The 19,026-nt window shown below is 37.6% G+C and overlaps 1 long non-coding RNA gene across 1 annotated transcript; it reads left to right on the top strand.

The window, feature by feature from the left end:
* Nucleotides 1-865, top strand: LOC137744040 (uncharacterized). Its single transcript, XR_011069576.1, has 2 exons — nucleotides 1-331; nucleotides 449-865. It is a non-coding gene; the product is annotated as an uncharacterized lncRNA (long non-coding RNA).
* The last annotated feature ends 18,161 nt before the right edge of the window (nucleotides 866-19,026 follow it).

The raw sequence follows: 19,026 nt of genomic DNA, 5'->3' as shown, positions 1-19,026 counted from the left end.
AGGAAACCTACTGAAGAAACACACGCACACTGGATGTGACATGGATAAATATTCAACGCAAAGAAAATTGAATGGCATAAGCAATCCGACGGAGGCCATTGACATTCTTCACATCTCGAAGTCGGAGCCACAACCATCCATCAGATCAGATGCCGGTGTTCCTGCTCTTAGACTCGTCGTCCCCAATCGCCATAATCCTCTCCGTCATCCTCTTCCTTCTCCTATTTCGCTTTGCTATCCTCCTCTTCTTCCTCGTCCTCATCTTTTTTCTCTGCGCAGACCTCGTCCACCTCCTCTTTCATCTTTGATTTAATGGTTACCTATTCTCAAAGTAAAATTTTGATCTTTAGTATTTTTATCAGTTTAAAGTGATGGGTGTCTCTTAATTTACAGTTGTGAATGGAATTTTTATTTATTAAGTAATCGGCTTTTGGTTTTGGATGTGCAGGTGAGGCTGGTGATAAAGGGGAGAGTGCAGGGTGTGCTTTACGGGGACTGAACTGTGGGGAATGCAACTGAATTAGACTTGAAAGGTTGGGTTCGGAACCGGATTGATGGATCTTTGGAACACTGCTTTCTGGGAACCCTGATGCAGTTAAAGAGATGGAGCAGAGGCGTCGCCGTGGTCCTCCATCTGCAGTAGTCACGGCGCTCGAGGTTGACAATCTTGCTTGCTTTATGCTCCATAGTTTGGAGGAATCTTAGGCTTTAAGGGGTTCTTAATATTAAGGGGAATACTGTAAATTAATCTGTTAAAGATAAGACTTGGAAATTGTCATTATTACTGTGTGTAAATGTGCTGTATAAATATTCAAAATGTAATGTTATATATTTCTTTAATCAATGAAATCATATATTTCTAACATGGTATCACTTGCCTCTGTTTAGCAACCCGATCCAAATCACGCTTCCCTCCTTCTCTAGTTCAAATTTTCATCCTCTTCAATTGGATCTTCATCCTTTGCTTGCCTCTACAAACCCTAGGTCTTGGAAATGGCCACCTGCTTCTCATTCATCTGATTCTACAGCTTAGATTCATCCTTGTCCAACCATGAATCCAAGCCCTAACACCTCTAATACTACTTCAATCTCTTCTATTACGATTTAGAATATTGGATCTATGGTTTCCATTGTTGAACTATAAGCCATGAGCTGATTAGTATTAGTAAATACTCTTGTATTTAATTGTGTATCCATTTGTGCTTAGAATTGCCAAGTGTAAGACCAAAATATGTAAGGTCATGAGTGCCATGTGTAATGATCCTAGCCATTAGCTAGATGAGTGGCTGTGATCAGTTTCTAGAAAGAATGATCCAGCTTAGCTTTGTTAACTGTTTTATTCCTCTTGCACGCCTTGTGTGTGTGAGAGAGATAAAAGTGCAATCAATGAAATCAGTGAAATTCCTTTGTAATTTGCAAAGACAATAGCAGCTATTTTTCTCATAAAACCTTTTCCAGTGCATTCATCTTCTTCCTTTCGAATTACATCAACTCACACTAACATGGCCTCAGAGCCAGGTTTGATTCTCTCTAGCTGGGCGTAAACTGTAAGATTGAAACGTCGCCGGAACTAGGGAAACCGAGCTTCAACAAAGCTCATCTCAGTATGATAGAGATAATCGGAGTTCATTGGGTGATTTAAAAAAAAACCATGAGTTTTTGATACATCAGAGCTCACAATGGCCAGATCTGGAAGTTCAGAAGTTCGAACTCTGATCTTCTCCGGCAAGAACTACAAGTTCTGGAAGATCACCATGACAACGATTTTCAAGTCACATGGACTGTGGAAATTGGTAGAGAAAGGGATTACACTCCCGGATGATTCGAAGAAGAAGAAGAAGGTTGATTAAGCTGAAACAGTTGATGACGATGATGAATAGACTGCTAGATGCTCATGAAGGATGCTAAAGCTCCCGGGATTATTCAAAATGTTGTGTCCGATCAAATCTTCCCTCGAATCACCAACGCAGTTTCATCCAAAATGGCTTGGGATCTGTTGTATGGTGAATACCATGGTGGTGATCAGATACGATCAGTTAAACTTCAAAACTTAAGCGTGAGTTTGAATATGCTAGGATGCGAGATGGTGAATCTTTGTCTAGTTATCTTACTCGGTTAAATGAGATAATCAATCAAATGAAAACATTTGGAGAGACACTTTCAAATGAGAGATTAGTGCAAAAGGTGTTAATTAGTCTGAGTAAAGCTTATGATCCTATATGTCTTGTGATTGAAAATACTAAATGCCTTGAAACTGTTGAGCTACAAGAAGTGATTGCAATTTTGAAAAGTTAAGAGCAATGTTTTGATTTACACTCTTCTGATGTAACTAAGAAGGCATTTGCCTCCTTATCTATGAGTAATGGACAAAATAAGAGTAATACACAATCTAGTAACTACTAGGCACAGAAAAGCTGGAATGCAAGGGGTAAGAAATGGGATTCAAAGCCAAGGTTTCAACAAAAACCATTTGGCACACCTACATAGAATTTGAACTCATCACAGACTATGGGTCAAGCAGGTAGAAAACCTCAATGCACAGTGTGCTCTGAGTTTCATTTTGGAGAGTGTAAGCATAACGGGAAACCAACATGTTATAATTGTGATAAATTTGGTCATTGGGTCAGAGAATGCACTGCAGGAAAGATTGTGCAAAAGGCAAATTCTGCAAACCAAGTGGAAGTGACAGGGAATCCGTTCTATGCGAATAGTGCAATCTCAGAGACAAATGTTAATGGTAATTGGTACATAGACAATGGTTGTAGCAACCACATGATAGGAAATGCTAACCTCTTTGTTGATATAAGAACAAATGTTGCTGGAAAGGTGCAAATGCCTACTGGTGTGTTAATAAATGATGTTGGAATGTGTTCATTGGAAATTGACACTAACAAAGGGAAGAAGTACATTAGAGAAGTCATGCATTTGCCAGGATTGAAAGAAAACTTGCTGAGTGTTAGACAAATGGATGAGCATAGATATTATCTATTGTTTGGAGGAGGCATGTGTAGTGTATTTGATGGACCTTCACTTGACAATATTGTCATCAAGGTTAAGATGAAGGAAAATTGATGTTATCCTCTTTCTCTGTTGAAAACCAATCAATTTGTTTTGAAAGCTAGCATAGACCATTCTACTTGGACTTGGCACAGAAGGCTAGGTCACTTACATTTCAAGGGGCTTAAACAACTTAGAGAGAAAGATATGGTGCATGGTCTTCCATATCTGGAAGAAACAACCTAGGTGTGTCAAGGGTGTCAGTTTGGAAAACAACACAGGGATTGTTTCCAAAAGAACAGGCATGGAAAGCAAATTATCCCCTGAAACTTATTCATGTTGACTTATGTGGTCTTATGCAGAATGCATCTATAGCTAGAAACAGATACTTTATGTTACTCATTGATGACTGTACAAGGATGATTTGGGTGTATTTTCTCATAAATAAATTTGATGCATTCAATTGTTTTAGAAAGTTCAAGTCAATGGTGGAACTGCAAAGTGGCTTCAAAGTTAAATGTTTAAGGAGTGATAGAGGTGGAGAATTCTTATCATCTGAGTTTTCTAAGTTCTGTGAAACTTAAGGAATCCAAAGGCAACTTACAAAGGCCTATATTCCCCAACAGATTGGAGTAGTGGAAAGGAATAATAGAACTGTGATTGAAATGGCTAAAGCAATGCTCCATGACAGGGGTTTGCCATACTTTCTTTGGGCAGAAGCTGTGCACACAGTTGTATATATTCTAAATAGGTGTCCTGCAAGAGCACTTGGAAATATAACCCCTTTTGAGACCTATAGTGGCAAAAAACCAGGTATAGCACATCTTAAGATCTTTGTTCTTTGTGCTATGTACATGTGCCTACTGAGCAAAGACAAAACTAGATGCAAAAAGCACCAAAGGTGTGTTTGTTGGCTATGCAACCTATGAAAAGGGATATAGAGTTATTGATCCAATTTCCAAGAAACTTATTCTATCAAGAGATATTGTCTCCGATGAAAAAGCCTCATGGAATTGGAAAGAATATCTTCAACAATCTGTGACAATGTTTGATGCTGAGAAGCAACTTAATGTGTGTCCCAAAATTGAAGCTAGTGGAAGTGAAACTACTCTATCACCATATGTGTCTCTATCTCCACACGAGGAAAACATATGTTCAACTGATTCTAACTACATCAACACTCAATTAATTTCAGATGAATCTTCAAAAAGTATAAGTAAAGATGAAATGAGCACTCAAGCTTATGATCACACACCTCTGAAATGGAAAAATCTTGATGATATTCTTGCTCAATGCAATCTGTGTATTATGGAGCCAGAAAAATATGCAGAATAAGCTCAAGATGAAACCTGGTTAAAAACAATGCATGATGAGTTGACCATGATTAAAAAGAATGGCACATGGGAATTAGTTGATAAACTAACAATGCAACCTGTTATTGGGGTTAAGTGGGTTTATAAAACCATATTGAATCTGGATGGCACAGTCTTAAAGAACAAGGTAAGGTTAGTTGCCAAAGGTTATGCTCAGAAACTTGGTTTGGACTATAATGAAACTTATGCTCCAATGGCTAAACTGGACACTATCAGAACCCTCATTGCATTAGCTGCTCAAAAGAATTGTATCAGCTTAATGTTAAATCTGCCTTCTTAAATGAAGTACTATAGGAAGAAGTATATGTAGATCAACCAGAAGGATTTATAGTGCAAGGCAAGGAAGATAAAGTGTATAGGCTTCATAAAGCCCTCTATGGACTGAAAAAGGCACCTAGAGCCTCTGGTATGGAGAAATTGATACATATTTCTCACAGTGTGGTTTTCGAAAGAGTCTTAGTGAACCAACACTGTATATCAAGTCAAGGGGAGAAGAAGATACCATAATTGTTTCTATCTATGTAAATGACATTGTCTACACAAGTAGTAGCATCGAGATGTTGAAAGAATTCAAAGATGACATGATGATGAAATATGAGATGACGAATTTGGGTCTACTTTACCATTTTCTAAGAATGGGAGTCATTCAAACTAACTCCAACATCTTTATTCACCAAAAGAAGTATGTTTTTTCTCTGTTGAATAAATTTAGGTTGAATGAATGCAAATTTGTGACTACACCACTGGTAGCAACTGAAAAGTAAAGCAAGGATGATCGAAGTGGTTCAGCAAATGAAGAACAATATAGAAAGATTGTGGGGAGTTTGCTGTATCTTACTGCTACAAGACCCGATGTGATGTATACAGCAAGCTTGCTTGCTAGGTTTATGCATTGCCCTACAAACAAACACTATGGAACTGCCAACAGAGTCCTCAGGTACATTAAAGGAACACTAGACTATGGTCGGGAGTATGTGAAAGGTAGAAATGCTATGTTGATTGGTTTCTGTGATAGTGACTGGGGAGGATTAGTGGATGATAGCAAGATCACCTCAGGGTATGCTTTTTCTTTTGGTAGTGGGATTTTTTTCTTGGGCTTCAGTTAAATAAAACTGTGTAGCACTCTCAATTGCTGAGGTAGAATACATTAGTGCTTCAGAGGCGACTGCACAAGCAATCTAGCTTAAGTTTGTGCTGGAGGATTTTGGAGAACTTCAAACTGAAGCAACTCCATTGCAGTGTGACAACACGTTTGCAATTGCTATCACAAAGAATCCTGTGTTTCACCAGAAGACTAAGAATATTGATCGAAGGTTCACTTCATCAAGGATGCTTTGTAAGAATGAATCATTGATCTGGTTTACTATCCTACAAAAGAGCAATTGGCAGATATCTTCACAAAGTCATTGGCTAAGGATCGATTCAACTATCTCAGAGATTTGCTTGGAGTCAAATCAGCTCGAAACTTAAAGGGGAGTGTTGAACCATATGCCATGAGCTTATTAGTATTAGTAAATAATGTTGTACTTAATTGTGTATCCACTTGTGCTTAGAATTGCCGAGTGTAAGACCAAAATATGTAAGACCATGAATGCCACGTGTAATGATCCTAGCCATTAGCTAGAGAGTGACTGTGATTAGTTTCTAGAAGGAATGATCCAGCTAAGCTTTGTTAACTATTTTATTCCTCTTGCATGCCTTGCGTGAGAGAGAGAGATAAAAATGCAATAAATGAAATCAGTGAAATTCCTCTGTGATTTGCAGAGAGAATAGTAGCTATTTTTCTCATAAAAACTTTTCCAATGTATTCATCTTATTCCTTTCGAATTATGTCAACTCACACTAACACCCATCAAGCTCACAACTACAAATTACTTGATCTAGAGTACCTTGTTTTCTCCGATTTTCCACCACTACAATCTCACCGACATCATCGATGGATCGACGACTGCTCTGCGTAAATTTCTTCTTGATGCCTCTAGAAATCGCATCTCAACACTGAATCTAAAATACATGGCCTGATTTGAAAATGATCAGAATATTCTCATCTAAATCAATTCTACTCTTTCTTTTTATTTAATCACTAAATCATATTTTCCCAATATGGTATTAGAGCTCTATCCAAGTTGAGGTTCAATCTTTTTTGAGACAAACTTTTTCTTCGAAAATCTCAGCTCAGTTTGACAAGGGATGTTAAGGAGAATATTGTAAAAGATTATGTTAATGATACTTAGATATTGTTAAGTTTGTTATTTTGGGTTATGTTAGTTTTGGCTAGTTAGAGTGAGCTTTCATTACTAGTGCGCGTAAATGAGTTGTATATATACTCAAGATGTAATCTTATTTCTTTAATCAATGAAATCATATTTTCCCAATACTTAAAACATCCTTAGTCAAGCAACTTACAATTGTTGTTGGTATATCGTCTTCTAAAGCTGTTGAACGTGCAATGTCGAGTTTAGGGTGCGTTTGTTGCACCGAACTATCTCGGACTGAACTGGCTTAGAATAGACTTAGCTAGATTGAATTAGTGAAGTGTTGGTACAATGTCGGACTAAGAAGCAGGACTGCAATATTATATTAATTTAATATATATCAATTAATATTTTATTATATATTAATATTATTTTTTTCTAGAATCATCCTCGTCTCCCTCCCCTCCCTTTTTTTCTCTCATTTCACCTATGTATATTGTCCCATCTCCCATCGCTCTCTTTGTATTTCCTTTTTCTTTTTTTCTTCAGATTTGGTATCTGTATTTTCAGGGAAAATCACAGTTGGTCAAGAAAAATCACTCAAGTCACTGCACCCATGCTAAAGTTTTCAATCTTGCTGTCGGCAAAAGAATTTGGGTCACCATGAGACCCATTTTTGCTGTCGTTCAGGTCAACCCATATGGCCAAAGACCCCAAATCACTGACCCAGATGCCAAAAGGGCGCTGGGTTTACGGGACGATGGAGATTGGCGACAACCATTTTTGGTTTGGTGAATGGAGAAAGGAAGGTTGATGCTACTCATGCGGGTTTGCGCGACACTGCTTGCAGAAGAGGGAGACGGGACTAGCAATCCCGTAGTCTTTGGGGGGCCCTCACTAAGACCTCTTAGTGAAACCTTTAGTGTAGTCCCGCATGATAACAAACAACGGACTGGACTAATAGTTAGTCCAATCTAGTCCAGTGACAATTAGTAAGGGCAAACAAACGTCCCCTTAGTGTATAAAATCAGTTAGCATCGTAACATGATTGAATTGAATTCGCAATCCTGCCAAAGTGGAAGGGCATTTGTTCAAGAACATCACATGAGAAAATTTGAACAGATACTACTCAAGTGAAAAACAAGACGTTAATTATGTCGCTCGTAAGCAAAGTTTTAGTGATAAAATATAATCTAAGTTTCGTTTTGATGCATCTGGGAATGATATGGGTAAAATTCAATACCTGCACTGCATCAGAATCTTGCCAAAAAGTTCGACCAATTCAATTTCTGGATATAAACAAATGTTCAAACATGTCTCTAAAGAATAGTTAAGAACAGGAAAAAGTAATCAAAGTTAAATTACATTTGATTACTTTCATGACTTCATTATATCCTTATTAGTCTCATTCGGTTTATACCTGATTTGCACTATCGGCCCATATCCCATATGCTTTGAGCCGTTAGATTAAAAGAAGACCAAGATGATTTTTAATAACTTTTCTAGATATTATTATGGTTTTAATAATCAGAGTGCAATCTGAGATGCTATTGGAAATTATCTTGAAAGAGCTTAAGAATAGGGCTATTAAGGAGTCTAATGTTTCATGCAATACAGACTCATTTTGAGGTGATGGCTAGATATGCGGTGCATGCAATTATCTCTAATGGTCTGGACATAATCACGTTTGAGGTTTGGACATGATTATGAGTTAAATAAAGTTTATACTTGATGAGTTCAAAGGAGATAAGGGGATGGATTGGCCATAAGGAAATTGAAGATAATTTCAAGTATATCAACATAATATTCTAAGGAGTTGCAAAGCCAGAGGACCTTCAACACAACACACAAATCAATGTTCTATGCGAAAACTTTGCACACCTTTTTTGTGAAGTTGACTCACTAACCGTCATCACAAATTCTAATTGGATAGACGGGTTGGGTTGGCAGTCGAAGGACAATGACCAACTGAATAAACGAGGTTTTCCATAAGCAACCACTAAAGGCGACGAACTAGATAGGCAGGGCGAGAGCTGTAAAGTTAGTTTCCCTTAGGAGTCTTGAGTGACTAGATAGACGAGGATTCTCTCTGAGTCTGTGGTTGGCTATTTATCCTAGGTCTTAGCCAACGAAGAATCTTTGATTTTTTCGCTGAAAGAGGTCACTTCATTAGACTTCTTGGCAAAGTGGGGTGTTCTATAATTGGTTACTGATGCGAAAATTAACTTAACACACAAATTACCCATCTTTTGACAATTGTAGTATATAAGTAAGTAGAGATCGTTCTTAAACCGGGGATTAGGAGGGATTGCTAAACACTTTAAACTGACTCAAATAACTACAACTAAACTTTAAAACACTTAACTCAACTTAAAAGACTCAAAAAAAGTTCACAAGACTCAAAATAAGCTAAAAACACTCAAAACTGCCTAAAAACACAAACTGGGCAGATTTGACTGTAAACACAAATTTGGACGAATTTTGGTTCTAACTTGACTCAAAACACTTGAAAACACAGTCTAAAACAGATTTTAACTAGTTAGACACTCTAAAATAAAGGGGGATTTGGTTTTGGACGAAAATAAAGTAAACAAAACAAGAATTTAAACTAGGCAGATTTGCACGGATTTGGTGAAATTAGATGGATGATGGGCTAGCTAGGAGGTCTTTTTCCACACATGACATACTTGCATACAAAACAATCTCCAGTTGCTTATTCAATGAACCATGAACCTCAACACCCCAAGTTAATTAGGTACGCTTAAATTAACCCTCAGATTTTCCTTAAGTCATTGAATTGAATGGAATTAGCGCATTGCAATCAAATCATTCCTCAAAAGTTCTCTACATGAAAGCGCATAATAGAGAAACAATCAAAGATCATTAAATTCTATGAAAATCATAAGTGTTGACGAGGCATTTGTAACTATGAAAGCGCATGATACTTATGCCAAGAATTTACTTAACATGATTGTGACTAACAACCTTTACTACTTATGAATATAAGTTCCCAACGATTAGGTGAAGTTTCCTTATATCCTAGCCTCAGATTTATGCATGCAAATTAAGTGTGCACTCTCAACCCACATACACAAACAAGTTTTAATTCAAATAGATAAGTAAATTGAATTCACCATTCATGAAATCACAACTGGAAGTAATCAAATCATAATGCAAATATAGCCATGGTTTCGAAATTCTCCCTAGCCAAGAGGGGATTAGTTCCTCATACTCACAAAGCAAAGATTCTTGAAATTAAACATTGAAAAACACAAGAACGATTACACCCAAAACGTTCCAGCAATTCCAAGTCGAATGGCATGCACAGCTAGGGCTTTCCTTTTTCTTCCTTGCTGCGGCACAAGGTGTGGGTGATGGTTTCGGGGGTTATGAACGATGTATTCTTACTTGGGATGATGAATGATGGCTGATTATGGTGGTAGAGTGCAGCAGGTTGTATATGGAAGTGTATGGAGTGAATGAATGATGGAGAATGGAGGCTAGGGCTTGCGGCAAGGATTTTCTGAATGGCATAAGGGGTTCATACGAATTTGTGGCTGAAAATATGTTTATATAGTCCTAGGGTTAATTAGATTAGGGTTACACTTAGCAGATTTATTGGATTAGGGCCTTAGGGTTTGGCACAAGTGAGTTAAATCCACTTAGGAGAGGGTTTGGCCTAATTAGTTTCATAAAAGGATTTGTGTAACCCAAATCCACAAGGAATGAGGCCCTATAAATCAGAATCCAAAAGGAAAAAGGTTTAGGAAATTCGTCCAAAATTGGGCCTTCTAGAAACTAGGTGTTTTGTGGCTGATTTTGGGTTTTCTAGAAGAGATAAAAGGGGGAAGGGTGCAGCACCCTTTTAGGATTAGATAAGGCTTCTAGAAATCATGTTTTTAGGTCCACTTGTAGCTAGGATTAAGGTGGAACAAGATTAGGTTAGGATAGGATAAGATAAGATAAGGTTTTGGATAATGTTGGATAAGGTTTTGGATAATGTTTCATCTTTTGAGCTGATTCCTTATCCACTTTGTCTTGAGTTTAATTTCTTCATCTTCTTATCAGATTTCTAGCCTTTTGAACTCGAAATTTGTCCATCCATGTTGGCCCATATACAAGTTATCCATTTAGTGCCCAAAACTGCTCCAAAATGCACCAAAATGCACTTTCTTGGTACTTTAACCCTTTGGATTTACAAACACACGAAAATGAGTTGAAATACTACATTAACTAAGAAATAATAACACAAATGCACAAGAATAAGCTAGCTAAGTCGCCTAAATATGCTCCTATGAAATTCCCCCACACTTAGCTTTTGCTAGTCCTCGAGCAAAACAAACAAACAAAAGAAATAAAAAATATAATCTAAACCTTCCAACGTTTGCCTCAGGGATTTCCAATGAAACATAACATGTCAAAGATCACCACTCACATAGATTTAAGCAATCCTTACCCTCGAGCATACTTAATCATAGTCACCATTCACTAGCTCACATTTAATCAATTAAAACAACATTTTAAATGTAGCAACATGCCTTAGAGAATTCCCTCAATTCCTCACCGGATATACTCTCTATTTTCACTCAGATTTTCTGACTACACTCCCTACACTAGGTATATGTGAGAAGATTGATGTAAACATGTAGACGAGCCACTCACATATGTTTTAAACGAAGGAAGCACTTTCTGGAATTATTAATGCATGTATATATATGATCTCATGAATGGAATGTCACTACTTAGACATGAAAACCAGGGATACCATATGCTCAAACCCATTTTAAACTCCACATATTGAAACACATAACAATCAAGATCGAAATTTAAGGGTTGTAACGGGGCTAAGGTATTGGCTAACAAAGAAAGGTAAAGGATAAACAAAGTTTCTTAAAGCAATAGGGAGCAAAGTAATGAATTAGGCACTTAGAATTCCCTTTAGAATGCAAAAATCAACTTTGAACACCCAAGGGGAAGTCACACAAAACTTAGGGCCATATTCAACTTTTTGGACTCTTTCTTCAACAACCAACACTTGTGAGTTTGTTCTCACTTATTTTCAACTCCTTTTCTTTCTTTTCTTCTTTTTCTTCTTTTTCACACTTTTTTTTTTCTTTCTTTTTTTTTTCTTTTTCCCGTGCCTCCTTTAAGACTTGGGCACACACATACACACAAAAATCCCTTCCCCCACACTTGTTTTATGCAATAATGTCACTCAAAAAGAATTCCTTCTAAGTCATGCTCCACTATACTTTAAGAATAAGGGTATGGAAAGTCCTATTCTAGGCTAGGTAAGGGGGATGTGGTTAACAAAGAAAATAGGCTAAATAAGGCTCAAAGGGCTAATCCTACAATACAAATGACAAGGGTGGATTCGGCTATTTGGCTATGGTGGTGACTACTAAACAACTTCATCTTGCTATTTGTTATGCTAATCACTTTCATGCTTTGAATGAAACGGGTAAGAGTTCTAGTATTTGAACTATAGTGATGAAACGCATTCTAAGTAGCAACCAAGTAAAGAATAATGAGATCATGCAACGACTTTAGAAAACAAGAATGCACTGATTAATAACTCTCCAAATAAACGTTTAGGCTCAAGTCTCTCAGGGATGTAGCCTTTGTTTGAGTTCCTTCCTTCAAGCATGTTACAAAAACTGATTTTATCCTTTGTGATTACATGTGAATTCGTAAACTATAACTACAACCAAGCATAAACCAAAGAGTAAATCAAACTTCCATCCATGTTTGTAACTCTCTTTAACAGTCATGCATTAAAAACCAAATCCTCATCATTGTGTTGGAAGGTACCCTAAGACACAAACAAACACACAAAAACAACTCTTTTTGGCTTTTTCAAAACACTTTTTTCAAATTTTTTTTTTTTCAAATTTTCGGATTTTTACTTCAAAACACACCAAAACAGCTCAAAATGCACTAAAAATACTTAAAAACAGTGAGAAACAACATTAGAAGTGATAGGTGATAGAATCCCATGAATTTGCATAAAAACACTTGTTTACCACCCCCCCCAACACTTAAATCAAACATTGTCCTCAATGTTTCACACAACGACTCACACAAAAGCAAACAAATAACAAACAACTAAGCATGATAAAATAAAGCAGCAAAGAGAAGGGTTTAGAAACGCAAATCTGGGTTTGGAGTGGAAGTTCCATCTTTTCCTTGTTAAATGCATGGGTTGCCTCCCAAGAAGTGCTTGCTTTAACGTTTTCCAACCGGACGATACCTCATTTTAGGCTTCATTGGAGCCCACGGCATGGAGGGGTACATCATCCACAACATGCTCCTTGAAATTCTCATAGTATGACTCTGTGAATGGAAGGGGATAATGATCCTCCCTGATTGTGGTGTTTTGGTTCCTAAAGTCCATGTAAATGCTCCCACCACCTTGAAATCGATTGGGTACATGCACCAAAGAAGGTAACAACCTATTAGTTGAAATGGGAATTGGAATTGGGATTGGAGACTTACAAACATATTGTGATGGAAGCTCAAAAGTGGCAGCCCTATCAACAATGTCACTATGGCTACTCTCAGCCAGATTGGGTGGTTTTAGGGTAACCACTCCAATTCCCTCTTCAATGGTGGTTCTCGATGCATCCTTCTTGATAGGTGTGGATTGTTCTTGCCCTATATCCTTATGCACATCAATGGAAAAACAAGAACAAACATCATTAGGCTTCTTAATAGAGTCATAAACATTGAATTTAATTATATCACCACCAAACTCCATTGTTAATACTCCCTTGGCCACATTAATCTTTGTTTGAGCTGTTTTCATGAATGGTCTTCCAAGTAGGAGTGGCAAGGGTGGAGAATGAACTGAGTCTTCCATTTCAAGCACATAAAAATCAGCCGGAAAGATTAAATGATTGACCTGCACTAAAAAATCTTCCAAAACACCCTTTGGATAGGCATTAGATCTATCGGCCAATTGAATAATCACACCATCATTTTTTAACTCACCTAGGTTCATAGATGCATAAATAGAGTAAGGCATGACATTAATAGATGCACCTAAGTCTAGCATGGCATGTTCAAAACAATTATTGCCAATAACATAAGGAATTGTAAAACTACCCGGATCTTTGCATTTAGGGGGCATTTTACGTTGTAAGATGGCTGAGACATTTTCACTTACCTTTACAACCTCTTTGTTCGAAATTCTCTTCCTAGTAGTGCAAAGTTCTTTTAAAAACTTAACATACCTTGGAACTTGCTTAATTGCATCCAAAAGTGGTATATTGACTTGTACTTTTCTAAATGTCTCCAAAATGTCATTTTCAGCCTCCTCCTTCTTCGATTGCATGAATCTACGAGGAAAGGGTACATTTGGAGGAATAACATTAGAAATAGTCGAATTTGGAACCTCCTTACCTTTGGAAGACGAATGGGAGTGTTTGGGTGGCTACGACATAGGTTTAGCTACGCTTGCCGTGGCTTGCTTTTGTTCCTTCTCCTCGAATTGCAACTTTTCGTCCTCAGTTGGGGCTGATTTAGATGGTTGTGAGGCCGTTCCAACTTGTTTTCCACTTCGCAACACGATTGCTTTAGCAGATTTGAATCCTTCTTTTGGGTGGACAACGGTTGAACTAAGCAACTTGCCTTGTTCTCTGAATTGGCCCATGAACTCCGCAATCTGCCCTACTTGCTTCTCTAATTCATCAACCCTTTTGTCCCTATTTTGCATTCCCTGCGCCATAGAAGTTAGTAATTGAAAATTTTGATCATTATCTATGAACGAACCTGATTTGGATTGGGCAGGTTGTGCTTGGGGTTGTGTGGGTGCATACGGCCTTTCGTAGAATCCCGGAGGTTATTGCCTAAATGCGCTTTGTTGTTGGGCTTGTTGGGGTTCCCTCCATTTGAAATTTGGATAATCTCTCCAACCGAGATTGTATGTATTAGAGAAATGATCACTCCTTTGTTGGTTTTGCCTCCCATAACCCACGGCATTGGCAGATTCCCACCCTCCGTTCTCGATCAATTGAGGGCATTTATCCGTGAGATGTCCATTCATTGAGCACACGCCACAAACAGCCACACTTTGTACCTTTGGTATTTCAACCACCTGCGAAAGAAGAGAAGTAAGATTAGCCATTTGATTTTGAAGTTCGGAAATAACACTTACCTTATTAACTTGTTGCTGCCGTGGTATGTCTCTTTGACCAACACCTTCATATTGTTGAGCATTTAAAGCTCGGTTGGCAATGAGACTTTTAGCGGCCATGGGCATTTTGTCCACTAAAGCTCCTCCCGCTGAGGCGTCTAGCATTTGGCGTTCAATTGGTAGAAGCCCTTCATAGAAATATTGAAGAAGAAGCTTCTCCTTCATTTGGTGTTGTGGACATGAAGCAACAAGAGTTTTAAAACGTTCATAATAAGTTGGAAATGATTCACCTTGGTTTTGCTGAATGCCACTAATTCTTTTGCATAAAAGAATGACTCGAGAAGTTGGGAAAAACTTCTCCAAAAACGCCCGTTTCATACTCTCCCATGATGTGACAGTTCCGGGGGCTAGTTCATACAACCAATCTTTAGCCTTTTCCAAGAGAGAAAAGGGAAAAGCCTTCATCTTCAAAATGCTCCCATCAACATTCACCGGGGTCATACTTGAGCAAACAACCTCAAACTCCTTCAAGTGCTTATTAGGATCTAACATGGACAACCCATGGAACTTAGGAATATGGTGCAATAAGCTAGACTTGAGTTCGAACTCGTCGGTCTTGTCTGAGGCTGCCCTTGGATATTGAATGCATAGAGGCATGGTATTATCCAATCCCGAAGCGGAAAGCTCCTTGATTGTTCGATTCTCGGCTGCCATAGCTTGTTCTTCCTTAAAAATCTGAGCCGTGGCCTCCTCTCCCACTTGTACTTCGTCTTCTTCAAGATCTAGTGCATGTTGAGGTGGTTGAGGCTTTTGTTGATTCTTCTTCCTTCTCAAAGTTCGCTCGAAATCGTTGTCAAAGTCTAAGATATTCTTATGAACTGGTTGAGAACTTCGAGTTATAAACTAGTACCTAAAAACAAAACAAAACAAAGTCAACAACTAAAACCAAAAACACAAAAAAATAAACAAAAAGAAATAACAAGGGATTAGCAAAGTTGCTAATCCCTGGCAACGGTGCCAAAATTTGATGCGAAAATTAACTTAACACACAAATTAACCCTCTTTTGACAATTGTACTATATAAGTAAGTAGGGATCGTTCCTAAACCGGGGATTAAGAGGGATTGTTAAACACTTTAAACTGACTCAAATAACTACAACTAAACTTTAAAACACTTAACTCAACTTAAAAGACTCAAAACAAGTTCACAAGACTCAAAATAAGCTAAAAACACTCAAAACTGCCTAAAAACACAAACTGGGTAGATTTGACTGTAAACACAAATTTGGACGAATTTTGGTTCTAACTTGACTCAAAACACTTGAAAACACAATCTAAAACAGATTTTAACTAGTTAGACACTCTAAAATAAAGGGGGATTTGGTTTTGGACGAAAATAAAGTAAACAAAACAAGAATTTAAACTAGGCAGATTTGCACGGATTTGGTGAAATTAGATGGATGATGGGCTAGCTAGGAGGTCTTTTTCCACACATGACATACTAGCGCATTGCAATCAAATCATTCCTCAAAAGTTCTCTACATGAAAGCACATAATAGAGAAACAATCAAAGATCATTAAATTCTATGAAAATCATAAGTGTTGACGAGGCATTTGTAACTATGAAAACGCATGCATGATACTTATGCCAAGAATTTACTTAACATGATTGTGACTAACAACCTTTACTACTTATGAATATAAGTTCCCAACGATTAGGTGAAGTTTCCTTATATCCTAGCATTAGATTTATGCATACAAATTAAGTGTGCACTCTCAACCCACATACACAAACAAGTTTTAATTCAAATAGATAAGTAAATTGAATTCACCATTCATGAAATCACAACTGGAAGTAATCAAATCATAATGCAAATATAGCCATGGTTTCGAAATTCCCCCTAGCCAAGAGGGGATTAGTTCCTCATACTCACAAAGCAAAGATTCTTGAAATTAAACATTGAAAAACACAAGAAAGATTACACCTAAAACGTTCCAGCAATTCCAAGTCGAATGGCATGCACAGCTAGGGCTTTCCTTCTTCTTCCTTGCTGCGGCACAAGGTGTGGGTGATGGTTTTGGGGGTTATGAATGATGTATTCTTGCTTAGGATGATGAATGATGGCTGATTATGGTGGTAGAGTGCGGCAAGTTGTATATGGAAGTGTATGGAGTGAATGAATAATGGAGAATGGAGGCTAGGGCTTGCGGCAAGGATTTCTGAATGGCATAAGGGGTTCATACGAATTTGTGGCTAAAAATATGTTTATATAGTCCTAGGGTTAATTAGATTAGGGTTACACTTAGCAGATTTATTGGATTAGGGCCTTAGGGTTCGGCACAAGTGAGTTAAATCCACTTAGGAGAGGGTTTGGCCTAATTAGTTTCATAAAAGGATTTGTGTAACCCAAATCCACAAGGAATGAGGCCCTATTAATCAGAATCCAAAAGGAAAAAGGTTTAGGAAATTCCTCCAAAATTGGGCCTTTTAGAAACTAGGTGTTTTGTGGCTGATTTTGGGTTTTCTAGAAGAGATAAAAGGGGGAAGGGTGCATCACCCTTTTAGGGTTAGATAAGGCTTCTAGAAATCATGTTTTTAGGTCCACTTGCAACTAGGATTAAGGTGGAACAAGATTAGGTTAGGATAGGATAAGATAAGATAAGGTTTTGGATAATGTTGGATAAGGTTTTGGATAATGTTTCCTCTTTTGAGCTAATTCCTTATCCACTTTGTCTTGAGTTTAATTTCTTCATCTTCTTATCAGATTTCTAGCCTTTTGAACTCGAAATTCGTCCATCCATGTTGGCCCATATACAAGCTATCCATTTAGTGCCCAAAACTGCTCCAAAATGCACCAAAATGCACTTTCTTGGTACTTTAACCCTTTGGACCTACAAACACACGAAAATGAGTTGAAATACTACATTAACTAAGAAATAATAACACAAATGCACAAGAATAAGCTAGCTAAGTTGCCTAAATATGCTCCTCTCATTACTCTCATGTCACATTCAGAGTTCGGCACACTGACAGTCGAACCATTTTTATGATTAAGACACTCATCTCTTTTAAGTATTATTGTCCATACAATTTGATACCAATTCGACGGACCTATATTTTTACTAATATAGTTGAGGTTGCTGAACTTGGTACACAGGTTCCAAAATTTTACAGTGATTTGCATAACTTTGTCTTCAAGTTTTAGAACTTAAGGCTGAGAGTGTTCCTTCCTCAGCTGAAGTCATTCAATTTAGAAGTTAGTTGTGCATTTCACCACATCACCATTTTCAAGTTATTCGCCCGGCCTAGCTCGGCAATGAATTGGCACGCTTGCATCAACATTCAAGCCACGAAAGACATATAGTTAGCTCTTAGTTACTTGGCTCGCATGACACGTAGACTTTATAATTTTTAGGATCAACATTTTGACACGCCCGGTAAGACCCTTTGTGCAAATCTGTGAAGCCCACATGATATTTCAATATTCCAATCTGTCTTAATCGGCCGATTGGACAAGATTCAAGCTCAACAAACTCATTCAAAAGGGTGAGGAGGATAAAAGGGCATGAAAGTGAAGAAGATTCTTGATACATATGAAGAGATGAGAAAATCCTTCTCCCAAATGTTAAACCCGAAAGCTCATGTTACCTTACAAGAACAATGGGTAAAAGAAGACAATGCCTATTTTAATACATGGCTAGATGAGAAAAGCTTTCCTTTCGTTCTTGGGTAAAAATCAATTCCATTTAAAGTATAGTTAGATCAAAAGACCGGGCTCTTATCATTCTTAATTTTCTGTTGAAAAGGGGAGGTAGTGTCTATTTCTTTTCATATTTCTTGAACTATCTAAAGCTGGTTCTGTTGCCAAATTTCTTAATCACTGTATTCATTTTCTTAATGGAGTGGAGAAATATATGATATGCCAGAAGAGTGAAAGCTAAATGTCAACCTCTCATTGTACAATTAAACATGCACATGGCTATGTTGCGTACCAAATGCATATGAGATCCCTGAGCAGATAAGCAATGGCTGGAAGGAAGAACGGTAGATCTTCTTTCTGGAGAAAGTACTTTCCTCCCTACGAGTCGTATAAAGTGCTTCTCAGGCCCCATCAATAACTGGCAGAAGAATGCAACATCAAAGATCAAATTAAATTCGACCCCATAAAAAAGGAGTGCAATGACATTGAGAAGTCGATTGCAACACATATGCATCTGCCCAATCTTATAGTTTCTTGCTACTAGAATTGGGAGACAATCTTGGTAATGATTATGTAAATGATATGTGAGTTGGGTGTTTGTTATACTAGCAATGTCTTTCCGTAGA

Source organism: Pyrus communis, chromosome 9, assembly GCF_963583255.1.
Source record: "Pyrus communis chromosome 9, drPyrComm1.1, whole genome shotgun sequence".
Taxonomy (NCBI): Eukaryota; Viridiplantae; Streptophyta; class Magnoliopsida; order Rosales; family Rosaceae; genus Pyrus; species Pyrus communis.
This window is presented reverse-complemented; position numbering and strand designations above follow the sequence as displayed.